Source organism: Doryrhamphus excisus, chromosome 2, assembly GCF_030265055.1.
Source record: "Doryrhamphus excisus isolate RoL2022-K1 chromosome 2, RoL_Dexc_1.0, whole genome shotgun sequence".
Lineage (NCBI taxonomy): Eukaryota > Metazoa > Chordata > Actinopteri > Syngnathiformes > Syngnathidae > Doryrhamphus > Doryrhamphus excisus.
In genome coordinates this window covers 31,592,519-31,607,899 of record NC_080467.1, presented here as the reverse complement: position 1 = coordinate 31,607,899, position 15,381 = coordinate 31,592,519, and the positions used below count along the sequence as shown (strand labels likewise).

Sequence of the window (15,381 nt, the reverse complement as noted above, 5' to 3'; positions counted from 1 at the left end):
CTTTCAATCAATACTTCCTGATTTGCAGACCGACGCAAGCCGCTCCGGCGTAAACATCATCCTTTTATCTCCAAGAGTTGCGCTTGCTGCCCCACGTCATCCCCCCCGCAAGTTTGCTTTTACTACGTGACGTCTGGCAGAAGACGCCTGGAAAGCAAAGCAGGCTTCCTCACACGCCAAAGAAACGTCCTTGATAGCGTACGTCCTCACTTTCGCTATCCCGAGCACATCCAGGTACAGCCAAAATCTTTGTCCCATTTGGGAAAAAAAAAAAAAAAGATCAAATATTCCTAAGATGTGGTCCCGGGTCTAGACATGTGCCACATATCCATTAAAAAAAGCGCCTTCTCATTTTATGTTAAAAAAACATACATGTACGCTAAGCGTGTAATTAGAAAACGCCACCGCACTTTAACCATAATTGGATATCATATACGTTTTTATTAATAGCACAGTAAGGAGGTTAAAAGTTGAAGTTTGTTCACGTTTTGGCGAGAAAATCAAACTTTACCTTCCTGTGGATTCTTCCAAGAGATTGATTTTATATTTTTTATAATTTTTAAAATTGTCTTTTTTTTCCCAATAAAAAATGTTTTGATGTTACAAAAAAAGTTGATCAGATTACAATTGAATGCATCCCTAATCAGTTCCCAGTTCCACATGTCCAAAAGGAGTAGGAAGAAGCAAAGCTTATTAAATCCTACCCCTCCATCTGGTACTTTTACAATCAGTAACTGTTACATTTGTTCACTTCCTGCTTTCCTAATATAACTACATTTTTTCTAATTTTATTTTATTTTATTTTTTATTTGATTTTATTAATTTTAATTTTTACAAGCAGTGACTGTTTTTGTTCACATTTGTTCACTTCCTGCTTTCCCAATATAATTTCAGTTTTTAATTCTAATTCTAATTCTAATTTTAATTTTAATTTTAATTTTAATTTTAATTTTAATTTTAATTTTAATTTTAATTTTAATTTATACAATCAGTAACTGTCACATTTGTTCACTTCCTGCTTTCCTAATATAATTTCAGTTTTTTAATTTTAATTTTAACAATCAGTAACTGTTACATTTGTTCACTTCCTGCTTCCCTAATATAATTTCAGTTTTTTCATTTTAATTTTAATTTTAATTTTACAATCAGTAACTGTTATATTTGTTCACTTCCTGCTTTCCAAATATAATTTCAGTTTTTTAATTTTAATTTTAATTTTTACAATCAGTAATTGTTACATTTGTTCACTTCCTGCTTTCCTAATATAATTTCAGTTTTTTAATTTAAAATTTTAATTGAATCAGTTGAATACACTTTGTTTGTAAGTCTTTGAACGCCCCACAGTTGTGTGCCGAGAAGCCAAAGTGAGCTTGACAAAGACAATGACCTGAATCCATATAAATATGTATACGGTCTGTGTCCGCAATCCCAATTCGGCGACTGTGATAGCAATCCCAGCGCAGCCACACGTGCTAAATCAATGCAGACCAGAACCCGAGCAGCACCGTGAAAGCGCAACAAGGACATCCGGCACCTCAACCCACTCAAAGCTCGGAGCAAGCGTGCCTGTTTTTTACCTCAAGTCCCGATAGCGACGCACTTCCTCTTCTTCCAACCCTCTCAACACCGTGTGACTTGTTTTGATCAGAAACCACGTCGACATTTCCTTGCGGTGGACGATTGGGTTATGCCAAGTTTCGTCCTGATGAGGGCGTTTGCTGACAAACGTTGACCGACGTCCTCTGGGAGGCTGCAAATCGATGGGAACATTTTTGGAAAAAAAACAGATTATTCACCCAGTTTTCCACAAACGGAACCACAAATGTCACTTCTAGTCAGTTCTTGAACGCACTTCAAGGTTCCAAAAAGCAATCAGTACTGCAATATTACTACATGTACTGTAGGTGCTGCAGTGATACTCAATCAAATGTATTGTCAATGGTCTACAAAAGTAGGGGTCTCTAAAACAACACTGGCTTTAACAGCTGTGGCTGTAGGCAACCCTTCAATGTAGTCGAAGTGGCGAGAATCCAGCAGCTTTAAAATGTTGCTGCCAAAGTCATACGTGTCACACATACTGCTACTACAACATTGGTTCTGTTGTGCAGATGTTACGTTACGATGTTTGATGTTACGTGTTACAACTTTACAGATGACCGCATTTCAGGTTACAGCGTTTCGCACTGTGACATTTTGTGGTACATTTCAGGTTACAGTGTTTTGCGCGATGAGGTTGTGTGTTACAGCGTTACGATGTTTTGTTGCATTTAGCCTTACACCCTATAATGTTACATGTCAGCGTTTAAAATTTCATGTTACAATTCATGTTACATCATTTATGTTACAGCGTTGTGCAATGACATTTTGTGTTACATTCTGTGTTCAAATATTTCATGTTATGACGTTTTGTGTTACATTTCATGTTACATGTTTTGCGTTTATGTTACGTTTTGCGTTTTGAGATTTCGTGTTACAATCCATGTTACATCATTTATGTTACAGCGTTGTGCGATGAGATCTTGTGTTACATTCTGTGTTAAAATATTTCATGTTATGATGTTTTGTGGTACGGCCTTACATGTTACAGAATTCTGTGTCATGTTTTGTGTTACAGTTCAAAGTAGCGCTTCGTGCTGTGGCATTTTGTGATGCATTTCATGTTACAACATATCAAGTTACAGCGTTCTGTGACGCGTTTTATGGCGTGTTGCATTTCATGTTAATTTGTCTACGTGGTGACGTTCAGCTTTACATTTCATGTTACAGCATTTTTGCGTTTCAAAATTTCGTGTTACAATCCATGTTACATCATTGATGTTACAGCGTTGTGCGATGAGATCTTGTGTTACATTCTGTGTTAAAATATTTCATGTTATGATGTTTTGTGTTACGGCCTTACATGTTACAGAATTCTGTGTCATGTTTTGTGTTACAGTTCAAAGTAGCGCTTCGTGCTGTGGCATTTTGTGATGCATTTCATGTTACAACATATCGAGTTACAGCGTTCTGTGTCGCGTTGCATTTCATGTTAACTTTTCTACGTGGTGAAGTTTAGTTTTTACATTTCATGTTACAGCATTTTTGCATTGCGAAATTTCCTGTTACAATTCACGTTACATCATTTATGTTACGGCGTTGTGCGATGAGATCTTGCGTTACATTCTCTGTTCAAATATTTCACGTTATGATGTTTTGTGGTACAGCATTTCATGATGCAGAATTATGTCATGTCATGTTTTGTGTTACAGTTCAAAGCAGCGTTTCATGCATTTTGTGTTACATTTGATGTTACAGCGATTTGTAACGATTTGTATTATGACAATTTGTGTTACAACATTTCATGTTTGAGAATTTCACTTTACAACAATCGGTGTCACATCATTTCATGATGTTTTGATTTTTACATTTCCTGTTATGATGGTTCATGTTACATTTTATGCTCAACTTTTTGTGTTACATTTCAGGTTACAATCTTATTTAATTTTTGTATTTAATATGAATATTTGACTTAGGTCTTCATTCAGACTAAAAGGAATGGCACTTGTTCGTAGACTGAGGACCATGCGGCCAAAGAAAGAAATGTTTTCTTCTCCACTTTCTCATGCACCCCGAATCATTATTACAAAAAAATAAGGTGTTATGTAAAAGATATGTCAATTTAGTATACTTGTTAAGAAATGAGCACACGGAGGTCGGAGTCTATTAGAAACAGGTCTCGGTATGATGCAATGCATGGTACAATCAGGATGATAATAAACATATTGTACAGTGGATGTCCTACAAGGTAGAGAACAGGGTCCTCACATTCATGGCCAAGTCAGACATTTTTGATCATAAACACAAAGAGGCGTTCTGGCCTTGGAGCCACGACGCGCCACATGGTCACATAATCAAAGCAAGGATGTTCCTGAAGGAGAAAACGGCGCCGTCTTTTCAATCGATAACGCCGAGTTGCTCATGAGTAACAGGTGTTTGCGTTTTGGATCATGCGAGGAAGTAACACCGAAATGTTTTTGAAAAGAGCGGCGACTGTCTGCTGGTCATAAAGCTGCAGGTGCCAAAAAAAAACAAAAAAAAAAAAGAAGAAGAAGCCAATGATTCAGACAGAGTGACCTTTAGCGGAAAGGTTCAGAGCAACATCTTGTTTCTGAATCAGGAAGTGTGTGAAAACAGCGGCCATGTTTATCCCATTACAACACATCATTTCACTTCAACATGTGCGCGTATTAATAATGTTCCTTTTTTTTACTGCTGCAGTTGATTCCTTTTTATGACAGTCTGTCTGATAGCCGGGGCTTGGATTCGGGACTTCGAGACAGTGACCCGCCAGGAACCCGAGGACCCTGTCCAAAATATGCATGCTTGGACATGTCAGAACACTAACACTCTGTTCGTTAATAGCGTATTCATGCAGTATCTTCCAATATTCACTAGTACTGTCCCTTAACACAGACAGTATAAGATAATATCTGTCCATGTGGCCCAGTTTACTACAGCACCCAGCACTCGTGCAGCCTCTGGGAGTGTGATTCTACCAACTATAGTCAAGACACAATTATGTTGCTACTCACTTGTGTAAAAAAATCATGTTTTGTTGCATTGAAGCAAAGCTTACTAGCGTGGGAAGCACTCGTGCAGCCAGAGACTGTGACAATACCAGCGCCGTGCTTGACTGCACGCAAGATGCAATTATCTTGACACTCGCTTGTGTTGGAATTCATGATTTTCCTGCAATTGAACACAGCTCACCAGTGCCAGCAGCACTCGTGCAGCCTGGGAGCGTGATGCTACCAACTGTAGTCAAGACACAATGATCTTGCTACTCACTTGTAGTCAAGAAGTCATGTTTTCCCGCATTGAAGCAAAGCTTACCAGTTTGGGAAGCACTCGTGCAGCCTCAGATCATGACGCTACTGCGACTGTGCTTGACTGCAGGCAAGACGCAATTATCTTGACACTTGCTGTGTTGGAATTCAACACAACTCCGCAGTGCCAGCAGCACTCGTGCAGCCTGGGAGCATGATGATACCAACTATAGTCAAGACACAATGAACTTGCTACTCATTTGTGTAAGAATTCATGTTTCGTCGCATTGAAGCAAAGCTTACCAACATGGGAAGCACTCGTGCAGCCTCAGATCATGACGCTACTGCGACCGTGCTTGACTGCAAGCAAGACGCAATTATCTTGACACTCGCTTGTGTTGGAATTCAGGATTTTCCTGCAATGGAACACAGCTCCCCAGTGCCAGCAGCACTCGTGCAGCCTCAGATCATGACGCTACTGCGACCGTGCTTGACTGCAGGCAGGACGCAATTACCTTGACACTCACGTGTGTTGGAATTCAACACAGCTCCCCAGTGCCAGCAGCACTCGTGCAGCCTGGGAGCGTGATGCTACCTATAACTAACCTATGCCAACTATAGTCAAGACACAATGATCTTGCTACTCACTTGTAGTCAAGAAGTCATGTTTTCCTGCATTGAAGCAAAGCTTACCAGTGTGGGAAGCACTCGTGCAGCCTCAGATCACGACGCTACTGCGACTGTGCTTAACTGTAGTCAAGACACAATTATCTTGCTACTCACTTGTGTAAGAAGTCATGTTTTCCCGCATTCAAGCAAAGCTTACCAGTGTGGGAAGCACTCGTGCAGCCTCAGATAATGACACTACTGCGACCGTGCTTGACTGCACGCAAGACGCAATTATCTTGACACTCGCTGGTGTTGGAATTCATGATTTTCCTGCAATTGAACACAGCTCCACAGTGCCAGCAGCACTCGTGCATCCTGGGATGTGTGTCCCCATAACATGTATGTGTTTTGAAGACTTAAAAATATTATATATTATACATTATTACCGTCGATAAAAGTGGAAAAGCAATGAATACATTGCTTTAACATTTACTGTTAAAATAAGAAGCTGTCCAAAGTGCGCCCTGGGGCCATTTGCGGCTCGTGGCTGTTGTTTTATTGGCCCATGACAAATAAAAAATATGATTTCACAAGAAATCAAAATAGTCAAACTATTAAGTTAAATTATTATATTTTTTAAATATAATATATTAATAATTAATAATATATTTTAAATATATTATTTTAAATTATTTTATTCATTTTAATTGAATAATGTAATTTTGTGTCAAAATATGAAAGAAAACACACAACATGCCTTAAAAGTGGTAATATTATGAGAAACCACACTTTAAAAGAGAATATAACATGTATGTGTTTTGAAGACTTAATTTTTTTTTTTACTAAAAATATTATATATTTTTATCGTTGATAAAAGTGACCCAGAAAAAGACCAGAACACTCGCTATGAAGTATGTCCATGTTGACGTTGTACTGTATTAAGATATATGAGGGGCGTACTCACTCTTGTCAGATACTAGATGTTTCCTGTGATGGACTGACCGTCAGCGCGTGGTGTAATCCCATCTGGGATAGACTCCAGCTTTCTTCCTTGTGACCCCGAACACGATGAGCGGTAGAAAATGGATGAGTGCACTTCCCTGCCACGATGGAACACATGAGAGCCACACAGGTTGAAAAACTGCACCCTTTTGTCCATGAGAAGTTAGACATGAAGTTATCACTTCAGGTGCAGCTGCCTCAGAAAGGAATCTTTGTTCTCCCTCAGCGGAACGTTTTAAAAGCATGTGGGTTAAAAATGCGTAAAAAAAAAAAAAAATGTTCATTTTCTACCGCTTATCCTCATGAGCAGGGGTCTCAAACTCAATTTACCTGGGGGGCCAATGGAGATAGGGCAGGGGTGGGCAAACTACGGCCCGGGGGCCACATCTGGCCCGCCAAGTGTTTCAATATGGCCCGCCTGTTTTTTCCAAATATTTCATTTGAACTCAACATGCAACCTGGCATCCACTTTTTGATGGTTGAGGTAGCTGCTTTATCAATTTCGTTATTTGATGTGGTCTGTTACAAAATGCTCCTGGAAAAAGGGACACAAGCACATAATAATAATAATAATAATAACAATAATAATGTTGTCAATAATGATAATACTACTATTACATTAATATTGTTGTTAATAATATTAATATAATAATGGTAGTAATATTACAAAATACTCCTGGAAAAAGGAGCACAAGCACAATAATAGTAATACAAATAATGATAATAATACTACTATTATATTAATATTGTTGTTAATAATATTAATATAATAATGGTAGTAATATTATTATTATAACAAAATAATAATAATAATAATATAATAACATTACTATTACTAATAATAATAATAATTCTAATAAAAATAACAATAACAATAATAATAATAATAATAATAATAATAATAATAATAATAATAATAATAATAATAATAATAATAATAATACATTGAGAAACACACTTTACATCAAATAAATGATTTCAAAGTGCACATATAGCAGATTGCATGACACTTTTACATGTAAAATATATGTAAAAATATAGGTGTAAAAATGGACTGTTCCGTGACACGTAAAATACTACATAATCCCCCCCTCCCCCCGTCAATTTTGTTAAATGCGAGTCAAAAAGTTTGCTCACCCCTGAGCTAGGGTCTGGGCGAGGCTGGGCCACATCAGGTTTAAAAAAACAAAACAAAACGCATTTATTAAAAACAGAAAAATGAATAAACTTTGCTTTGGTTTCGATTTTCTACAATAAAAGCTCTGATAAAACATTCCACTATTGTTAAATATCATAATTTTTATTTTTCTACACAAAATAAGATGAAAAATAAATAAACAAATCAAGAATAAAAAAAAACAATCAATCAGTAATAAATAAATATAATAATAATAAAACGGCAAATAATAAAAACTTAAGAAACCACATATAGTTGGTGGGTAGACAAATTATTTTTTTCAGATTAAAATGAACAAAGCATTATTAGAGCCCTGTAGACATGACAAAACACGACTATAGTCACATTTATACTCTTTTTATTTACAACATATTGCGCAACTGCAGGGTCTTGAGACACATGCTAACTCGCAAACTAGAGAGCTAGCGACCTAAACGGTAGCCTTCAAGTTATTTCCTTTCAACTTAAATAGCCAAAAACTTACCACTTCCACACGGATAGGGGGGATAACTATTAACAGTTATTTAACCTTTAACATGAACATTAATCAAATGTAATCATTTTTTCTGGGTACATGATACCATACAGGATCCGTATCAAACTTGGGCCACATTTGGCCCGCGGGCCGCGTGTTTGAGACCCCTGCTCATGAGGGTCGCGAGGGTGCTGGAGCTTATACCAGCTGTCTTCAGGCGAGAGGCGGGGTACACCCTGGACTGGTGGCCAGCCAATCACAGGGCACATATAGACAAACAACCATTCACACTCACATTCATACCTATGGACAATTTGGAGTCGCTAATTAATTAACCTAGCATGTTTTTGGAATGTGGGAGGAAACCGGAGTACCCGGAGAAAACCCACGCATGCACGGGGAGAACATGCAAACTCCACACAGAGATGGCCGAGGGTGGAATTGAACCCTGGTCTCTTAGCTGTGAGGTCTGCGTCTACCTTTGAGGATAAAAATTTTGGATCCTGCACCAACCTGTCAGAGCTGTCCTACCTAGTCTTCTTTCAGTATGAACTGACTGCAAACCTTTTCACCCCTAAAAACACATAACAGGTTATTAAGAGCAGCATATCAATAACTACATTATATCACAGTTATCATGATCCCCATATCGCTATATCATTTCTTATCAAGACGTACCCTGAGAATCCCGGCCCCTAGTCAGCAGTCTATTAGAAACGTCCATATGAATATTAAGCACTTTATAATATGTGTAATATAAGAAAGCAGTACGAACCAATGATTGAACGTGTTGTAAACAGGTTGTCATCAGTCAGCCAACGCTAGCATCCAAAAGCTAACGGTGTCGCTTTCAAATTGGACGATGTTTCCAGAAAACGTTTGGACGCAAAGCAACAGGGTGGATATTCTGAAATCAGAGCATAAAAGTTCTTTAGTTTGTACTGGACCCTTTTAACATTTTCTGTTGGAATAAAAAGGCTCTCCAAAGTGCGCCCCGGGGGCCATTTGCGGTTCGTCGTTGTTGTTATATTGGCCCACGACGCATAAAGAATATATAATTTCACAAGAAATCAAAATAGTAGACAAGAACAGCAAAAACATAAAAATCTGCTATAAATTTACAACAATTAAGTCAAACTATTAAGTTAAATTATTAAGTCATTTTAATAGAATAATGTAATTTTGTGAGAAACATTCTCGTCGCCGTATAAAGTCAAAATATGAAAGAAAACACACAAGTAAACATGCTATAAAAGTCGTAATATTACTAGAAACCAAACATAAAAAATAACGTTGTAATTCTTGAAAAAATAGCTTGTGTTAAAAGTCAAAATATTATGGGAATATATTCATAATTCCGAAAAAAAAGAAAACTTTCAATAACAAAGTTGAAATAGTTTCAATAAATTGAAAAAATGCTATTTTAGTCAAGTCAAAATATTAGGAGAAAAAAGTTATAATTAAAAAAAAAGAATATTTTGAAGAAAATTATTCATTTTCATAGCTTAAAGTTGAAATATTTTTTTTAAGAAAAAAGGAGTTTAAATAAATTGAAAATTAAATTTTATGAGAATAAGTCAAAATATTAAGAGAAAAAGTTATAATTCAAAAAATCAAAAAATAACATTATGAAGAAAAATCATTAATTTTCATAGCTTAAAGTTGAAATATTTTTAAGGAAAAAAGGAGTTTAAATAAATTGGAAAAAATGCTATTTTATGAGAATAAGTCAAAATATTAAGAGAAAAAGTTAATTCAAAAAATAATATTATAAAGAAAAATTATTCATTTTCATAGCTTAAGGTTGAAATATTTTTAAAGAAAAAAAGGAGTTTAAATAAATTGAAAAAATGCTATTTTATGAGAATAAGTCAAAATATTAAGAGAAAAAGTCTTAATTCAAAAAATCCAAAAAATGACAATATTATGAAGAAAAAATATCAATTTTCATAGCTTAAAGTTGAAATATTTTTAAATAAAAAATGAGTTTAAATAAATTGAAAAAAAAGCTATTTTATGAGAATAAGTCAAAAATATTAAGAGAAAAAAATTATAATTCCAAAAATAAAAAAACAATATTATGAAGAAAAATTATTCATTTTCATAGCTTAAAGTTGAAATATTTTTTTTTAAAAAGGAGTTTAAAAGTTGTAAAATTATGAGAAACAAAACCACAAAGTTGTTATTTTTGAAGAATTAAGTATAATTAAAAGTTAATATTATAAAGTCAAAACTGTAGGGGAATTAAGTCGGGGAATAATTACAAGAATGAGGGGTCCCGCCGCCAAACCAGTTGAGGACCACTGAACCAAAGCGTGGGCCAAAACGAACAGAAACCCTGCACTGTCTTGAAGAAGGAACGTGATATTCAATCCTTCCAATCCCAGCAAGATGAAAGCCAATTGCGGCGAGTCGCTCCTTCTTTGGTGGCGTCACACAGTGTTTGCGTATGAAATACAATATCAGTCCTAATTGCAACAAATGGAAACTAGAAGCCGGCAGCACACTGATAGCGTACCGCCATGGCTCCTGCGTTGGGAACGGGGGGGGGGGGGGAATATAAAGCAGGCTTGAATATTTTCATAAAAAGGCCTCACATGTGGTACGGATCGGCCGACAGCTGCCATCAATTGCATCGCCGATGAATTAAAAGCACAATAATAATAATAAAAAAAAGACACTTTGAAAATGAATTTAAATACACGGGATGCGATGTGTCGAGACTTTGTGTGTGATGTCACGAGTGATGATCGCATGGAAAGACTTCAATGGAAATTTTGCAATGTCAAATGTATGGACTTGAAAAATAAAAATATGATATCATTAGAACTGAAGTGCAAATATGAGTGGTAATAATTATTTCAAAGTTTTTAGAGGACGTAGTACTCATTAGTGTGTTTGGGTAAAAAAAATTTTTTTTTAGTTTGTGACGTTATCTCTTTTTTTTAATCTCATGCAACAAGAGCAGAGTTAGTTGACTTAGTCTTGTTTCATTTAAAAAAATAAATATTGTAGTTGGTCACCGTTGGAATACCCAGCATGCCGTGCGGGCACTTTGTGACTACCAATTAAAGTTATGTGTTTGTTGTTATTTTAGTAAGTTTTTGGCTCCAGCTGAAGAATATAGAGTCAAGTTAGATTTTTTTTGTTATTATATTTAAAATTATTATTTATGATAATTATAAATCATATTAAAAAACTATGTTTTTAATTTTTCTTATTTTTAACTAATTTTATTCTATTTTATTTTTTAAAAGCTATAAATATAAAATTATAATATATAAAAATATATATATAAATAATAAAATTTTTGGTAATAATAATAATTAATACAAACAAAATAAAAGTATTTCCAGACTTTTGTGGGCCCCAAAAAAACAATATTTTGGCTCCAGCTGACAAATATAGAGTCAAGTTAGATTTTTTTTGTTATTATTATATTTTTTTAAAGTTATAAATATAAATAAAATTATAATATATAAAATATTTAAAAAAATATATATATATATAAATAATAATATTTTTGGTCATAATAATAATTAATACAAACAAAATAAATACAAGTATTTCCAGGCTTTTGTGGGCCACAAAAAAACAATATGGCGGCACTATTTTGGCTCCAGCTGACGAATATAGAGTCAAGTTAGATTTTTTATTATTATTATTATATATTTTTCAAGTTATAAATATAAATAAAATTATAATATATAAAATATATTTTTAAAAAATATAATATTTTTGGTCATAATAATAATTAATACAAACTTTTGTGGGCCACAAAAAAACAATATGGCGGCACTATTTTGGCTCCAGCTGACAAATATAGAGTCAAGTTAGATTTTTTTTGTTATTAATATATATTTTTTAAGTTATAAATAAAATTACAATATATAAAATATTTTTAAAAAAATATATAAATAATAATATTTTTGGTCATAATAATAATGAATACAAACAAAATTATTTCCAGACTTTTGTGGGCCACAAAAAAAACAATATGGCGGCACTATTTTGGCTCCAGCTGACCAATATAGAGTCAAGTTAGAATTTTTTTTGTTATTAATATATATTTTTTAAGTTATAAATATAAATAAAATTACAATATATAAAATATATTTTTAAAAAATATAAATGATATTTTTGGTCATAATAATAATAATTAATACAAACTTTTGTGGGCCACAAAAAAAAACACTGTACTGGCACTATTTTGGCTCCAGCTGACGAATATAGAGTCAAGTTATTTTTTAAGTTATAAATAAAATTACAATATATAAAATATTTTTAAAAAATATATATAAATAATAATATTTTTGGTCATAATAATAATGAATACAAACAAAATTATTTCCAGACTTTTGTGGGCCACAAAAAAACTATGGCGGGCCGAATCTGGCTCCGGACCTCGAGTTTCACACCACTGTTGTAATACAATGCCAATGTTGCTTAACGTTGCAGCTGACGAGTACACTAATGTGTTTTAAAGAAGCGCTGAGTCATCATGTGGTCATGTGGTCCATGCTGAGGACAATACTGAGGTTATTGTCCGTGTGACAGACTATAAAAACATTACGACGGCCCGCCATGGGGGCATCCTGGAGGTCAATAAAAGTCTCAATGAACTCTCGGATCCATCTTTTGTTCTGGTGATGAGCTCTGAGTCACGGTAGCGTCCTAAAAGATCGACTGATTGGAACCAGGTGGGGGGTTTCAAACTCGCCTCAATAAAGTTGCTCAATATCACATCAGAATTTTGGTTTTTTTTTTTTTATGCAACGGACAAATTTGAGAAACAGCAGGCTGTGCGTTACATCGAACTAGCGCTGAAAGTGTTACAGAAAAAACGGTTTTGAGGTTGGTTTTTTGGAATTTGGCAAGAACGGAATTTACTGGAGGTAATTTTGGGTTAAATTCTGACATTTCTTCTCACTAGCGATTGCCAAAATGACAAAAATTTCACACATAAGTATTTCTACTGAATAATACGACATAATAGCGGTCACTAGCAGGGTCAACACAACCAGAAAGATCCCTTAAGAACTTAGAACACCGTCAAACCTTTGATTTTGTACTTCCCTGTTTTTGTGTGAGTCCCAGTTTTTGGACATACATAACAAAAACCAGTCCAGGGTGTACCCCGCCTCTCGCCCAAAGTCAGCGTTTTTGTGTCCTTGTTAGACCCAGTTTATGCTGCTCTCTGAAGGGAGTAGTTAACAGCATGGTAAGAGATTTTAGTTTTAGTTTAGATTTTTAAATGGGTTTATTAATAATCTATTAGCCTTATAAAATGATGAACTTGGATTAGCAGCCATACCAGGAGATTGATGCAGAGGACTGACAGTTGTTGATAGTAGGCCTCTATGCAAAAATGTACATCCTTCTTTGAAAATCTGATTCATTTTAATTTTTGTGAAATGGATAAAAATGTTTGTGAAATGAAAAAAAATTGTTGGGAGATGCATGAAAATGTGTTTTTCTTCAGAAACACACAATATTTGTGCAGCGTTTTTGTGTCCTTGTTAGACCCAGTTTGTGCTGCTCTCTGAAGGGAGTAGTTAACAGCATGGTAAGAGATTTTAGTTTTAGTTTCATCTATTAGCCTAGATCAGGGGTGGCAAACTTTTTGACTCATGGGCCGCAACAAAATTGTGCGGGGGGCCAGAACATATATTTAACACACATGATTTTACGCTTATAATTGTAATAATTGTAATAATTGTAATAATTGTAATAATTGTAATAATTGTAATAATTGTAATAATTTTAAGAATTTTTACGCTTAAAATTTTACGCCTTGATTTATTTGTCTAATTTTAATTGTCATACTATCAGCTATATGTTTTCATTTCTCCTTTTTTCAGGAGCACTTTAAACATCAGATACATCAAACTACGATTTTTTTTTTTTTTTTTTTTACTGAATAAGACATCCGACTTGAAAGTCATGTTGCCAGCTGGTATGTTAAAAGTCGAAATACTAAAAAGCTATTAGCGGGCCGGATTCAAACGTTTGGTGGGCCGCATGTGGCCCCCGGGCCGTAGTTTGCCCACCCCTGGCCTAGATCCTTTTTTTTGAAAATCATCTGATTCATTTTTATTGTTTGTGAAATGCATGAAAATTTGTTTTCCTTTGGAAAACTAAGAAATTTTCAAGTGATCCCAAACTTTTAAGCAGTAGTACAGGTTGGCCCTATTGAGGATAGGTATAAAAAATGTATGGATGGCGAGTGGAAAATATTCCATTCCTAAAAAAAAGGTACTACAGTAAACCTCGGATATATCGGATTCAATTGTTCCCACTGGTTTTGTCCGATATAAGCGAAATCCGTTATATGCGTATACCGGAAAATGTCCGTTTTACGCATATATCGGATTTATATCCGGTATATGCGTAAATGGGATTTTATCCGTTATAAAAAGGCACTTCCTTGACTATGTTTCCAATGTACCTGGACGCGCAGGCAACGCTGCAAACGCTGCAAATGACGTCGTATAGCGGCCTGTCACGATTCGGATTCGAATCGGAGCGCCACGATGCGGCCATCCGATATATGCGAGGGAAATTTAATGGAAATGCATTGGAAAGGGACTGGAGATTTTGTTCCGAAATAGGCGAAATCCGTTATAAAAAAAATCCGATATATGCAATGAATTTTTATTGGAAATGCATTACAGAAAAATCGGTTATTTTTTTTATCTGTCCATTGTGAGCGAATTTCCGATATATCCGAATCCGATATATCCGAAAAGTTTACTGTACTCATGTTGGCTTGTCCTGAAAAAAAAATCATAATTGAGGCCAAGTGTACACAGATGTACCTAATAAATTGTCCAAGCATGTTACAGGACTGCTTGGTAAGGTGGAAAAAAAAGGGGTGGGGGTGGGGGGGGGGGGGGGGGTCCACGTTCCCGTTAAAAGGCACGTGTGTGTGTGACATAATGAAGTCAACAGGTGTATTCCCCGCGCTCTTTCAAGCGCTGCCAAGACGTTACAAAGCAATTACGTGTCGGCGGGGGGAGAGTTTTGTTTGCCAGATGCTGTCGTTAGACATGTTGGGGGGGGGGGGGGGGGGGGGGGGGGGGGGGGGGAGATAAACACATCCTCATGTTAAAGAGGAAAACGCAACCCCCTCACCTGCTACCTCGTGCAAAAACAAAAAAAACAGGACGACGTCCCTTGATGTGTTTTTAACTGCACTACAAAGAAAGTCTCTTCCGGATGTTTCTGTTTGTTTCCGAGCTTTCTGATCAGTTTTCCTTCGTGGAAGCTGAGAAGAAAGCAGGAATAAAACTTCTAAAAAAAAAATAAAAATA

At 35.4% G+C, this 15,381-nt stretch overlaps 1 long non-coding RNA gene across 2 annotated transcripts in view; it reads right to left on the bottom strand.

The window, feature by feature from the left end:
• Positions 1 to 15,381, bottom strand: part of LOC131119525 (uncharacterized) — a 73,187-nt gene that overhangs the window by 12,735 nt on the left and 45,071 nt on the right. Inside the window, exons 4-7 of one of the 2 annotated variants that reach the window (XR_009126355.1) lie at positions 8,844 to 8,975; positions 8,582 to 8,642; positions 6,379 to 6,514; positions 1,578 to 1,750 (exon numbers count right to left, since the gene is read on the bottom strand). This is a non-coding gene — a long non-coding RNA (uncharacterized LOC131119525). Of the gene's footprint in view, positions 1 to 1,151; positions 1,751 to 6,378; positions 6,515 to 8,581; positions 8,643 to 8,843; positions 8,976 to 15,381 lie in introns of those variants that run through there. The other variant, XR_009126354.1, reaches the window with a different exon arrangement.